The 15,497-nt window shown below is 35.9% G+C and overlaps 1 protein-coding gene across 2 annotated transcripts in view; it reads left to right on the forward strand.

The window, feature by feature from the left end:
* The first annotated feature begins 13,796 nt into the window (after window positions 1-13,796).
* Window positions 13,797-15,497, forward strand: part of LOC149801330 (tyrosine-protein kinase CSK-like) — a 72,673-nt gene continuing 70,972 nt past the window's right edge. For both annotated transcript variants that reach the window (XM_089955378.1, XM_089955379.1), the window contains exon 1: window positions 13,797-14,058. The gene's annotated coding sequence lies outside the window, so the exon portion shown is untranslated. The remainder of the gene's footprint in view (window positions 14,059-15,497) is intronic.

Below are 15,497 nucleotides of genomic sequence, written 5' to 3' on the forward strand. Positions count from 1 at the left end.
CTGTCTCATTTCAATATCTATGATTATAAGGCCATGGACCATGATGCCTTGTTTCACGGAGTCTTTTCCCTTTCCTTGTTTCTGATACCATGACACATATGACATCTTTTGCTTAAAGCATGTTCCGGTCTTTGCCAATAGAACATCTTGTGCCGGTGTGATATAATGGTTTTAAGTAACATACGACATTTATTGTGAGGTTCGATTTCTGCTAGTACCCTTACGTCGAAGACAATGTAGATATATTTCACTCTCCATGCACTGTTAGAATCGTGTATTACCTTAGGATCTAAGGAGGGGGTTTGTGACAGAGTCACAAAATAATCCGCACTCAAATGCATAGGATATTAACCTAAGCACTTTGGGAATAAAATTTTACTTATCAGTATATACTCATGCTAAGTTTTGCAAACAGTAATGCATCAAACAGCAGTCTAGCAGCTTAAAGGCGTACAGTAGATTTATTCCATCACGACCGACCTACCCACCATATCTCCGAGTAATGGAAATCTCTGGTTTGACAAATTCACGTGGTAGTTGAGCAGGCGCTTATCAGTCGTCACGCCACAGCTTCTAACATGCAGCAAAAGCAGGAGAGTAAAGGAAAATAAATATTGACAAGGTGCTAATTTAGAAATAAGCCAAAAGAAAGCGTCTACATCACCGTAAGTGGAAAAGAATGCACCACCACAATTGGAAAAGAATGCACCACTGTAATTGAAAAAATTCACCACCGTAATTGGAAAAGAATACAATACCGTAATTAGGAAATAATGCACCACCGTAATTGGAAATAGACATATCATTAGTATCGGAATACAGATGTCTGACATGGTGTAATGTATATCCAGGAATAATTGGCTTTAAGAAGCTCAGATACCACAGATTACAAAAAATGTTGCATCAAAACAAAACGACTAACTTGACAAATTGATTTGCCACAGTGCAAATGACGAAGAAAAGGAACCTGGTAATAATAACTGGGACACAATCTAATATCAATACAAATGCACTGAGTTGTGGATGACATAAATAAAGAAGAAAATAGTCGCAGAACTATCAACCAATTAAACCAAAGAGACTCCGTAAGAGAGTTAAAACACCAGGGAGGCATGGCAGAAGTATGTTATTTTAAGTACTATAATCAGATAATACTTACAACATAGAAGAAGAAAGAAAGAAACAAAAACGAACAACTTGATGTATGCATGCGAAGTAACAATATGCCAGACATTAGGTTATAAACCATGCATCAAAATATAAGATAAAAGCAGTTCCACGAAAGCACATGTTGCAATGGAAACAAGATGGGTAAAGAATTGATAGAATCAGGTTCGAAATCGATAAGAGAAGAAACAAAAATCAAGCTCACTGTACAGTATTATATCCAAAAAGATGTTCTATGTAAGATAGCGAAGAAACTAGTTGAAATGTAAGAAATAATAAAATACAAATATTAATGAAAATCACAAGGTACAGATACAAAAGATAACGGTAAACAGCACAAAAAGCAATATAAGGCGAGAACAAATGGCTCAGTGGTGAAGATACACATGAATGTAACACCTTGTCGAATAAACAGGAAACAACACTAACCGAACAAAACGGTGATGCAAAGTGTTTGGAAAAGGTTAGAAATGAGCTCAAGGAAAACCCCAGCCTAGACGAGAATCAGAGACTCTACGTAAGGAGATTCACAAGCATCGAAGAAAGCTTTGCAGCTGAACGGCATGACTATATACACATATTCAGTTTTCCAACATAGATAGCAAAAGGTTGCACTGTCTCAGTGTTGAAAAGTAAAGAAAAAGGTCCATCAGTTAGAAACTATATGAAAACAACCTGCTCAGAAATGACATGAACATTACACATTAGAATCATTGCAGATATGACTATAAAGCCATTTAGTAGGAAAAGGAATACTGGATAAGCAAAAGAACTAGAGAACAACCAAGCTGGACCAAGGATCAGCTGCTTAATAGATAAAAGGTTCTTTGGAATTACAAGTGGCGGAAAAATAGTATTTGCCTGACTTTCATCAACTACAAAAAAGCTTATGAAAATAATAATTGACCTCTGGATCGTAGAGTATCTTCAGCTGATTGGCATTGCCAGAAACATAACAAGTCACCACAAGCAGCATGGTGGTTTTGAAATGCAACTCGTGTTTCAAGGCAATATACTAAGAATATCAAGATTAAAAGCAAGATATCTTGATAAGGGACTCATTCGCACCGTTGCTGTTTGCGGTCACGTTTATTACCCTTTAAAGGGCACCCAAACTGCATAAGGCAGAAACAAAAGCAAGAAAAACTGCACAAAGATCAGTCACTGCTGTTTCTGGATGATCTGATATTGAATATGGTGCGGAAAGTAATGCTTTGTTGCTGATGACATCCAAATGAAATTTGCAATTAATAATAATAATAATAATAATAATAATAATAAAAGTTATTATTATTATTATTATTATTATTATTATTATTATTTTAAATACGAGCAACATATAATACAAATAGTACAAATACGTACAATAAATCCAAGTAAGTCACAAAACAAATAGATCAGGTTAGGCATCACCTGCTACTATAAGTAACAAGAATGGACAGCTACATCTGGCTCCACTGAAAAGTCCTTTCTGGTGAATCAGGCAGTCAAGCAGAATGAAGGTAGATGTCAAGAGATGTTTACACAGTGTAGAGAATCAGCCCAAGTGCAGTGGGAACTGGTAGCAGTCCTCTACCTGCGGAATGGTCTCCAGACTGACATGCCACTGGATTCAGGCAGGCCTGGATGAGAGAGTGAGGGCAATTCTGCGCAACTTTCTCACACTTTAATCCAACTCACGCGCAATTCATGACATTATTCCCATTCACCCACCAGATATTTTCAAGTCAGATGGCTCGGGGAAATGGGAAGCTTTTCACCTAAGCGAAGCAGCAGTGAAACTCGTCAGAGCAGGTCTTTTAGGATTTTATCCCCATGGCACGAGAAGGGGGATAGAGAAGGCGCCATAACCATTGCCTGCTTTACCTTAACCCTAGTCAGGATAATGCAGTTGATGCGGATCCTACATTAGCTGTCGAAAATCTAACAAGAAGACAAAGGTGATACAACTCACCATCTGTGGCTGGAACGTATGCTTACTAATGGACAGTACATCAGCATAGACCGGAGAGAAGAATATCCCCATCTTCGCTAGCCAAGGTTCTAACGTGATAACCCTATCTGCACCTTGGTTGTCAGTAGCCGACAAATTCCATGCCACAATTCTGCTGAATCATCTTTTACATCACATCATCATGCGCTTCTGCCAGAGAGTCATTGTGGCTTCAGGAAATGAGTGGTGGGGCAGGACTACAAGTACGGTGTTTACAGATCGTCAACTCCGTGAGAAATGCCAGTCACTCCAAGCTGTGCCCGACAACCATCTACCTCAAAAAAGCATATTGACACAATCAGCCGTCGCGGCCTTTGGACGATCATGTTAAACTTTGGTTGCCAAAAGAAACTCGTCGTGATGGTTCGGCAATTCCATCTTGGCAAGTCCGTTCGTGTTGTGGATGACAGCGAGTCATCTAAACCATTCTCAGTCACATATATAGCAAAGCGAGGCTTTGTGTTGGTCCCGACCCTCTTCAGTATGACTTTCCCCGCCATACTTACTGGTGCCTTCTGTGACTGTGATAACTGAGGTCGGCATCAGATTCTGGACTCACAGAAAGTTTGACAATCTGATGAGACTGCAGAAAAGAGAGTGACTGTATGTTGATCTCCTATTTGCTGACGACTGTTTCCTGTAATCCAAATTTGAATCTGAGTGCAGTATTGACCGTTTCTCTTCAGCCTGCGCCTAGTTAGATATCACAATCAGTATCAGAAAGACACAGCTGATGCACCGACCTGTATCAGGAAAGCCTTACACAGAGCCTACCAGCACAATAAATGGCCAAACCCATGTGGCACTGGACAGGTTTACCAATCTCGGCAACGCATTGCCACTAAAGCAAGTGTGACCTTTTGGCAGAATATGTCCAAACGTATGGGAGTGTAGAGGCATCCGTCTTCAAACAAAACTCAAAGTCAACAGAGTCATTGTGTCGCCAGCCTTATTGTATGCTTGCTAAACCTTGATGGTGTACATATGCCAAGCCAAGAAATTGAACATTTTCACGTGGTCTGCTTGTGGCAAATGATGAGGATAAGATGTCTGGACAGGGTCACAGGCACTGAGGTTCTCACAATGGCAGACATTCCATGCGTCCACACTCTGCTAATGAAATCACAGCTGAGATGGGCAGGCCATGTCACTAGAATGTCATAAGAGCAACTACCAAAGAAGATCATCTCCGGCGAGATGCAGGATAAATATATATCAGAATGGTCACACACACACACACACACACGATATACAGCTTCCATACCAGTGTTGTAGCAACACATCAAACAACCCCTGCCCGGGGGGGGGGGGGGGCAATATTCCAATCAAACGTAATGCATGCATAAATCATGCACTAACGATGTCAAGGTCCTAAATGTATAGGCCACTCCTAGACACGGCTGGCCTTAGACCAGTTGACCCCACTTGGCCCAATCGGGCCCCGCGCGTTAGTAATTTAAAAAAAAATACAAAAGAATGCAATTTTAAAGCGATGGAATAAAATTTTATGTTCAGTATCATAGAAAACTTGTTTAAAAGTTTACTTCCATTTCCGTGCTCACAGGTGGCCCCGTGCGTAAATCCAAGGGACTCCGACAAAATAATCCAAATCGCGCCCCGCGTTTGCTAAGGCCGTTACTGCTCCTAGACCAACAAGAAGTTATCCCCTTTTTTTTCTGGTAGAAATGTCAGAAAAAAAAAGCGGAGATCTACTTGTTGGTCTAGTGAAGGGTCTCAAATTCAAAACACCCCGAGGGACCCATGAGTGCGTTTTCGATGATCCAAAGACCGCACCACCTTCGTTATTTTCTCATGATACCTTGTGACGCCAATCATTTTGCGGGTCACATGATACGGTTTGGCAGGAACACGGGCTGGCTTGTTTGGTGACTGCCTGTCACAGTTAAACTAGCACACTAGCACGGGAGATCAAATGCGTAACTCGGGCTGCAAATGAACAGTCAACTTGGCTTACGTATTTACGTATGTCTGCTACAGAGGTAAATATTTAAAATTCGAAATGGTTTTGGGGTGATGAAAAATATGCTAATTTATTATAGTTCTAGTGAACTTTATTCATGCATAAGGCACATACTGATTCTTTTAGCTGCCTTGTCACAGGTAAATATTCAAAATAGCTCTTTGCTGTCAAAAATGAATGTAAAAGGAGGTGTTCGTTCAAAATAAAAGCCGCGAGTTGTATAAGGAATTAACCCGATTGCCGCAGTCAAAATCTCACATGCATGCTTTCTATAAAAATCATTAGTTTGTTTTTATTTGTATCTTCAGTATAAAATTATTCTCATTTTTCTGCAATAGGTCATTGGTTGGATGAAAATTCACCAGATAAACTTTGTTCTTTCTTAAATCTATGTTAGGCGACAACTTGGAATAACGCCACAACGTGTAATCCAAAGTATTGCGCTCTTTCTTGAGAAATTGAGTGACCGTGCGAAGCGATATCAAACCACTGAGTGCCTAGTTTTGCATCTGTTCCATGAGCGAGTTTTAATGGAGGAAGTTGACTGGGATATCTTTTAAATCATTTTACAGAGACAAATAGGTTAACAGTAAAATAAATAATAAATCAACAACTCTTATATGAGCAGTGTATTTGTATTCTTGATGAGAAACCAGATAACCTGTCATGTTTCTTTAGCAATCCCATAGTGAAGCTGTGAAAATTAAATCTCAAGGTATGTATTATTTGTTGTTTGTCACTATCATCACAGTTTCATGGAACTTTTAAGATAAGTTGTGAAGTTAAATCTTTATAATGCTGTTCTTAGGTGACAAACAATTAGCATGTTATAAGCGAGGGAGTGTTGTATTTAGGGATATTCTGATAAGATTGTTCAACTAGCCTGTATATTCTTATATTGGGCGATGTTCTGATAACGTTATTAGTTGACGCTATTTAAGTAGCACGTGTTACTATTGAGAGGGTCTGTGTATTGATGTATATTGAATTAAGTACATGAATCACTTTCTCAAGTTTTATATAATGTATATTGATGTATATTGAATTAAATACATTAATCACTTTCTCAAGTTTTATAAAATGTGTATTGATGTATATTGAATTAAGTACATGAATCACTTTCTCAAGTTTTATAAAATGTATATTGATGTATATTGAATTAAATACATTAATCACTTTCTCAAGTTTTATAAAATGTGTATTGATGTATATTGAATTAAGTACATGAATCACTTTCTCAAATTTTATAAAATGTGTATTGATGTATATTGAATTAAGTACATGAATCACTTTCTCAAGTTTTATAAAATAATTTAAATCAGCTTGTTATTTCTTCGTCCGCCTCAAGGTACTGATACACCTGTAAGTATATTATAGAGGCATCTCCCACCTTGAGGCTGGAGTGAGTCATCATTCAGGGCAGTTGCAAACAAACAAAAAAATTAGTTTCTAGTACAGTATGTATATTTTCTCTTCGTTTGTTATGTATAAAGTTGTACATATACGAAAATAAATTCGTACGTTCCACGGTATACCGTAATTATTAGGGACCAACTATTCAATATACTGGGGCAGGGGCCTGACACTTTTTTGTTTCATTTCTGTCTGTCAATAGTTGAACATATATTTTTGCTCTGATCTATAGCAAACTAACGCCATATTATATCCATGATATTATTGGGAAAAATATATTATCTTAAAATAAGGAAATAAAATATTTCAGCTTTAAAGAAAATCGCGGTCCTACGCCGACTCCGAATATTAAACGGCCAGCACCTTAAGGACATGGATTTGATAAGTGTAACTGGAATTACATCACAATTAATACTTCCAGTTCAGTACCCACGAATGTAGTTCTAGTCTATTTTTAGAACATTTTTTCCTCTCTCATTTTGGTGGTGATAGAAGAGTTTTATTTATGCATTTTTGGTAGGGATTTAAAGGTAACTGTTTATTCTTGATAATATGAGCTCAGGGTGTTGTTGTCTGTATGTATTTTGGCGACAGTGCACAGTGAGTAATAAGGCCTTGGTGATGATCCGGAAGTGAAATTCGTGTTCTGGTTACATGCTGTTATGTTGACAGTCAATAATCTAAAAAAAGAGCAGGTCAACCTTTGACAAGAACTTCACCGTGAAGTCATCTTTGAAGGTATTTTAGATTAACATATGATTTGCATTGATTGTCACACAGTGGAAAGGTCAGTACTGAGAAACAAATGTAGAGAACATATAGTAAAATTAATTGTGTACTATGTCCTGTAAGGGCAGTATTGGAGCAAAGTTTAAATTGGTATAAAATCTTTATTATTAAAGATAGACACATGAAATTTTAATATGTCATGTATATTGACTTTTAAAATATAAGAATGAAATTAAAAGTAAAAAATTAATTTTTATTTTAAAAATTTTAATAAAATTTTAAAAAAATTAAAAAAAATAATTAAAAAACCCCTAAAATGCACATATATAATATTTTTGGGAATCATATTAAATGTTATCAGCATGTATATATTCCTACACCATATAAAAGCTCCAATGTTGGATTTTTGTCACATTTTGTCAGAGAAAATATCTTTATAGTCAAAATGAGACCTTCATTAAAAATACATGAAGACAAAATTATAATTTGTATTGGCCATTCAGACTATTTATTAGGGGTCCAATCAGTTAATTTATGTGTTTATGATGGGGTCACTTCCTGAGTAACAAACTTCTGCTTGTATAGCCTTCAGTAATTGTTTATAAACATAGTTATAAGGTATTTAGTGAGAGGACAGCGATGAAAACTTTATACTAGAACCTACTCAAGTTCTCTACTAAATCATTTTAAACTGTCTGAGAATGAAATACAGGTCAAAGGGATAAAATATGCTTCCCCCAGGTATATTTACCCTTGGATGTAAGAAAAAAGCAAAATGATGTAAGTTGAATACAAAATGCATTCCATTTTATTGTTCAGTTAGGTTAAGATATTGATTGGTGTAGTGCGGCATTGTGGCCTATATGATGTTATGGGAATTCTAATGATCCATCTTGCTTTATGCATTATTAATTACTAATACTATTTGTTAACTGACACTCTAAAGATTACATAAGAAGCATTCAAACAAATTATTTGAATTTAACTTTGTACATGGTTACATATCCCACATGTACAAATATCCATCCATTTTAGAATGTTTGGGATCAAAAGTTCACATTCAGTACATCATATAGGCTGACATTGTACCTATAGTGAACCTGTAAAGCACATTTATGGCTATGTGCACTGAAAAGATCCCAAAATGTTATTTTCATCATGAATATGCCTATGTATGGTAACATATTTCAATTTAGTACTTTGACAGAGTGCGGTATTGAAACATCAGCTGATATCTGATTCCATTCAATCAATGAGCTTAATAATTGGTAACCAACACTCTTCAAAATACCATATAAATGTTCAAATAGATAATTTGAATTATGTTTGCACATTTGATCTTAACAAGTACATTGTATATGTCCCACATATGCAAATTTCCATCCTTGTTTACAAGTTTTGGGGATGAGAATTTCACATTTAGCTGATGATATAGGATTTATTGGTACTTATAGTTGATTTGTATGACCACATTTGGCTGTATTCACTTGCAATATCCAAAATTTGTATTTCCCTCATGAATAAGAATGCTTATAGTAACACATTCTAATTTAGTACATTGTCACCTGACTTTCCTGTATACTGGTATGTAATAATGTTTACACCAATGATCAAACCTCACCGCCCCAACATTGCCTTAAACTTTATGATACATAGTCTACCTGATTAGTTTTTTAACTTGTAAATGGCTAAATGTGCTTCTAGAAACCTCATATACTTTTAGGATGAATTTAACACTTTAATACATGGCCATTGCTTCACATTTCTGAGTGTCACTCTGTCAAGTTTAATATTTTCCCCCATGCTTGCAACCTTAATGTTAATTTGAAATCACCATATCTAACACAGTTTAACTTCATTTACATAGATCTTACTGTTTTCTAGAATTAAGTGAAACATATTGGATCTTTTCAGGTCTAGCCTGGTATCTGGAACAAAGTGTTAGAGTTGGATTAGCTTGGAAGCTCTCCTGAGTAGTCTGGTGGTAATAGCATGGTTTCATAAGGGCATGTGCAGTGTACTGCCATAAGTGACCAAGATTAGTTCATATCACCACACTGATATATGGCACCTCAAAGACATGGCTTAGGTTTTCATGAGAGAGATCAGCACCATTTTTCAGTAAGGTAGAACCTCCCTAGAAACTATTTTCCTGTCCCATTGCCACCTTTTGTTGTTATCGACATTGAAATGGAATGCATTTTTGCTATAAAACATGGTAGTGGTCCCATTAGAACTTTAAATCTGAATGTGCTATTAGTTATGGAAACAACTGCCTAAGTACCTGACACAATAAATGTGGAACATAGCACCTGTCAGTGTTTCTTTAGTGTGTACACCTATATGCATCTGGACAGGCATATTGCGGTTTGCTGCCAAAATCACTATGAGCTATGATGCTTCACTACCCCTGGGGAAAATGTTATCAGTTATACAGACCCAAACTACCATTTGTTTTAAATATCATTCATTAGTCAACTTTTCTGTCTAAAATTTGTCAAACTGTGTTTTAAAACTTGTATGAAAATTTAAGTTTTCAATAAAATTTAGTTTTTAAAATTTAAATGTTAATTTAATTTGCCATTAAAACTGAATTTATCAACATTTGTAATTTTCAAACATATTTTCAGACAGGGCTTATCTTGTATCACAATTAGGTTTTTACTGCATTGAAAAATTCCTATAATTAAGGAAGATATAGCAAATTTAGTTTTGGTTTCTCAGGAGCACTTGGACCAGAACTTGCACCCTGTGGAACACCAGCACTACATACTTTCTGACAGGTGTCACATGTTTTCCTTGCAAGGAAATTCAAAAAGACTTCATGTATAAAGTTGAAATAGGTATAGCATGCAAATATAAAAGTTTGACTAAAATTGGCGTAAAACATGTAGCCTGTCAGGAATTACATCACAATTAATACTTCCAGTTCAGTACCCACGAATGTAGTTCTAGTCTATTTTTAGAACATTTTTTCCTCTCTCATTTTGGTGGTGATAGAAGAGTTTTATTTATGCATTTTTGGTAGGGATTTAAAGGTAACTGTTTATTCTTGATAATATGAGCTCAGGGTGTTGTTGTCTGTATGTATTTTGGCGACAGTGCACAGTGAGTAATAAGGCCTTGGTGATGATCCGGAAGTGAAATTCGTGTTCTGGTTACATGCTGTTATGTTGACAGTCAATAATCTAAAAAAAGAGCAGGTCAACCTTTGACAAGAACTTCACCGTGAAGTCATCTTTGAAGGTATTTTAGATTAACATATGATTTGCATTGATTGTCACACAGTGGAAAGGTCAGTACTGAGAAACAAATGTAGAGAACATATAGTAAAATTAATTGTGTACTATGTCCAACTGTTGTGTAAGTTGCAATCTAAAATCTGTAAAGCACCTTAAGGACATGGATTTGATAAGTGTAACTGTTGTGGAAGTTGCAATCTAAAATCTGTAACTAAAGTGGTATGATTAAGCTTACACCATAGCTGTTAAAGACATCGTACTCACAATCGAGAGCATGTTGATAAAAATAGAAAGTGTTGATACTGAAGCCAACAATTTACTAGCTACACTATTGGTTAGGTAGTGACAATACAGCAAACATGAAACACAATTACTCAAAAACGAGAAAATATTTAGAGGACTTTAGATATTTACGTTAAGTTCAGACAGGAAATACGTGCGCTCCTGAAAATCGCAGGATGATTAGCCACCTTACAAAGGAATACAGATACTTAACACATTCACATACGCTAGAGAAAACTAAAACATGGCGTTTTTTTATGTTGATGTATTTTTAATCGGAAATTTTTGCGAAAGTTGCATTTGGCTCGAATATGTTTCACAACATTTCATTTGGCTACTGCGTTGGTATACGTGGCACGTGTCAAGCATGCAATTAAAAAAGCATAATTATATAGACAAAACTACGTATGTTTGTTGTTCCAGTTGGCAGAAAGAATGAGTCTGACGTGGCGTATGAATATGTCGAGGCCATCAAATGTTCCTACGCAGTATCAAACGAGTTCTTTCCCCGATCGGAACAAAACACTTATGTGGTTTTGTATTAATTGCATACATTTTTTCAGTCACACGCTTATTAAAAATTTTGTACTGTATAATTTAAAAATATGAAATATGCATTTGGCGTTTTATAAAAAATATTGTACATCCACGGAAAAATCCCTCATGTGACGTACGTAACCTGGACTAGGCCTAGATATATACTGCTCAATTATGTGCTCAGTCTGTCTGCATTGTTGATCTGGTGATTTAGTCTTTTGCTTTGAATGTTTAAAAATGTTTAATGGGATATTTGAATTGATTTAAACTGCAGTCATAGCTAAGTGGATTTTTCCTCTTCGTTACAGCTCTAATACATCATAGACCTTGGACCAGTAAGTGGCCCTTTCCTCATAAACCATACTTACGGAATACACACACTATACTTTCAAGCAATTTTCATAGCAAATTGTACGGAATAACAGTATCTAAAAGCATTAAATTTTATTAAGAAAACTCATTAATTTACAATACTTTCAAACTGTCTATTTCAATATTTTCGTTACAAGAAATTATTGATGCATTAAACTAAAAAGGTAACAATTTAAACATATATTTAAACAAAACGAAGATTCAGTCTCTTTCTAACAAATGCGGACTAAATTTTCAAGAATCATTTGATATTTTTAAAAAGAAAATTCTACACAATATTGTTCGTTTTCTTCTCTTTATTTTCTATTTAAACAGAAGCAAGAATTTAAAATGTAACAAACCTACAATTCCCAGCATGTGTCCCAGCAAAGAAAAAGTCTCAACAACAATAGTTTATCAAGATGTAATTCTTCTATCTTTTCGTCATACTCTGTGATACGTCAACCTTTATGTTGCAAATGTTTGCCAGTTTATTTTACAATTTACTAAACAAATTTCGATTCCACAGTAATATTAAAAGAAAAATCGAGAGCTCCTACACTTAAACCATCTTCCCTAGCCAAGGTTTCGATGTGGTAATCCTATCTACACCTTTGCGGATCGAGCAGATATATTGGTGCTTTGTCCTAGCGACAAATCTAATGGATTTCATGAGTTGCTTCCATTAGTATGTACAATAATACCAACTAACCAACAGCGTGGTGCATTGTACATAGGCCGAAAATGGCAGGGTGAATTGACCTGAAAAGGATACGTTGGAAGTTTAACATTGAAAGTATGACAGTGTACCAGAGGGAAGCCATTACATGTGTATTTGTGTGAAAGGTATTTGTGCAAACACGGACCGGCACTTGAAACTTGCTTATTTATCAGTCCATTCAAGTTGTGTGGGAACAGTATTCAAATTTGAACAACGTAATTTTGATTGGATGAGGTGGCTTGCCGCTGCATTCATTGAAATTCACAGACCCGAAGCACATAAATATCTGCTCGATACGACAAGATGTAGATAGGGTTATCACAACGAAACCTTGGCTAGCAAAGATGCACATAAACTTGCTCCTTCAAAAATAAAAAAATAAAAAAAATCCGTTGACCAAAGTTTTTAAACTCTGAAGCGGAGAAGATTTTTGGGTGGTTCTGGCTTTTAGACGATTTATATCGTGGAATGTCTCTTCTCTGTGTCATCAGTACTGCAACTGGGAACGTGTGCATGAATCAAAAGTGTTTTTTTAATTTTATTTATTATCTTCATCTCCGATTTCCTAAACCTTTTTGTTTAAAGTCGTTGCGCCCAGAATTCAGCACTTTGTGGCAATATCAAGTGCTGTATTCGTAATCACTGTCTCTTAAATATTCGTCTATAACTGTGTTGTAACTATTAAGGTTCGAGGTACAAACCATCTGTTTTCATTAAAGTAATCAATTATAATAAATTAAAGTGTTTAATTAAACAGGAGGTAAAGTTTTCTCCGTACATGGAGGCATTTCTAACCATGCCTATAATCTTGTGGATTTTTTAAACTTACAATACACTGTTTCAGCGGCAGAGCACTTGGTCTCTCCTTCTCTATACTGTTTTGTGTCAGTTGGAAATACCAGCTTCATATGAGAACTCACTGACAAACATTTTGTCCACAACAGTGGCGTTGTTAGTCTCAACCAACTCTAATTTCTCGGCGTTAGATACCGTGACATACACACAGAGTCCCCGTCGCTACTTATGATACTCCCCCATTATCCTCAGCAGCAAAAGTGTCATTTTCACCTAATATTAAAATTACCAACGTGTGTTGACATTTTTTTTGAAATAGTTTAAAATGTATAGCAATAAATCATTCCCGACAGTTTATAAGTGGACTAGTTTTGAATATTTGATTTAATTTTTGATTTTAGTGAATATATATACAGGAACACGCGCACGCACGCACACACCATTAAATCCCGTTGAAAAAAAACCAAAAAAAAAAACCAAAAAAAAACAGACCAAGCAATTTCTCCAGATAGAGCGCAACAATTTGGAATTCCAATTTGTTGCGCGCAATTTCTCCAGAAATCACTTATTCCAGTTGTCGCCCAATATCTATATCAACCTGACGAAGTAAACGCATCTCGAGTTAAATGATTAAATTGCTTCCTCGTCTTAGTATTATTGAACGGAACAGTGTTTTAGCAGGTAACGCGGAAGTGCAAATTTTTGTGAGATTATGGAACTGGTCTGATAGATCATTAAGTTTTTACGAGGATACAAAATACACGGATCTCAAAGTTATTATTATTTTTATTTTCCTAAAGGATTTAAAATCGAAAACCGTCGACTGGAGAACAGTAAAGGGTCAGAAGTAAGTAACCACATATGTTGACATCATAGTAGGTAAACTAACGTCAATGTTATTTCTTAAAACTCACCTGATAACAATACTTTAAATAATACACATATAATATTTGATAACAATCGATATCGTGGTTCTTGTAATGGATTAGATACAGACTAGACAGTCCTCTGGTTAAGACTGATTGAAAGAGTGTCACATCTTAAGAATGTCATTTTTCAAACTTGGATTTAGTTGTTTCCTACATATTCTTAATATTATTAATGTCCACAGTCTTTAATAGTGGCCAGTGCAAGGATTAACTTTCCAGTTTTTACCCATCTTGCATAGATAAGGTCACTAGTAGACGATATTATGTCCATTTTAACTGGAGGATGGGCATCATGACAGTAAACCTATATGCGACCGTCAATATTGACCATTTTGAACAAGGTACACTGGGCAAAATCAACTTAGAAATTACAATTATATAGATACTAACGCAAAGCCTGATTTTCATTCTGTTTATGTATGTTTGTTTTGTGACATTATCTTCCAAAGACCATATAAAGTGATGAAGTAATTTGAGATCTATCTATATGGAGCAGACAATATTTTATCCTCCTAAAATGTACATTCTGTTTTTATAAACTTGTTACAGAATCTTAAGTTTTCATTCAAGAATTTGTATACACTTGACACAATCATCTGGGGTAAAATTTCCAACACCGTTGCAGGTAATGCAATTACTCTTAACTTTCAACCACTTTGGTGGCCTAAGTAGTTAGAGTGTCCGCCTTTGATGTAGGAGGTCATGGTTTTTAACCCTGGCTGAATCATACCAGAGACATAAAAATTGTACATGATGCTACATGTCTGCGACATGATGCCCCAGTGCTAGAGATGACTGCCACACTGCAGATGTCATAGTGATATGACTGAAAAATCATTCAAACACAGACATCCTAACTTTTAGTAGTCCAGTTATGTCTCTATTTAAACCATACAATATGTAATTCACTATTCTGCTGAGAAATCATAGTTTGCTTCCTTACACTGTATCTCCAGAATCCTAAAAATCTTTAATCTTCATTTGACACTGTTTTCGGAAAAATCAACACCGTCAGACTCACTGAAAGCTATAGTCACATTCTACAAAGATTGTCTACAGTTGCCAAGAATTGCGATGAACAGGGTGTTAAAGTATATTATGATCCCTTCTGCTATTGACTTTTGGTCACCAGCTTATCTCATTCTTCACTAGCCAAGGCTTCAGTATGTTAACCCTATCTACACCTTGGCGGTTCAATGAGCTATTTCATTGCTTCAGGTCTGTGAATCCAACACATCCAACCAAAATCAAGTTGTTCAAATTTGAACACTGTTCCTACCTAATCGAGAGAAGTTGAGCATACAGTTGGAATGGACTCAGAAACAAGCAGTTTTCCATTGCTGGTCCATGCTTGTAC

This window comes from Sinohyriopsis cumingii, chromosome 4 (assembly GCF_028554795.1).
Source record: "Sinohyriopsis cumingii isolate HCF-2022 chromosome 4, ASM2855479v2, whole genome shotgun sequence".
Classification (NCBI taxonomy): domain Eukaryota; kingdom Metazoa; phylum Mollusca; class Bivalvia; order Unionida; family Unionidae; genus Sinohyriopsis; species Sinohyriopsis cumingii.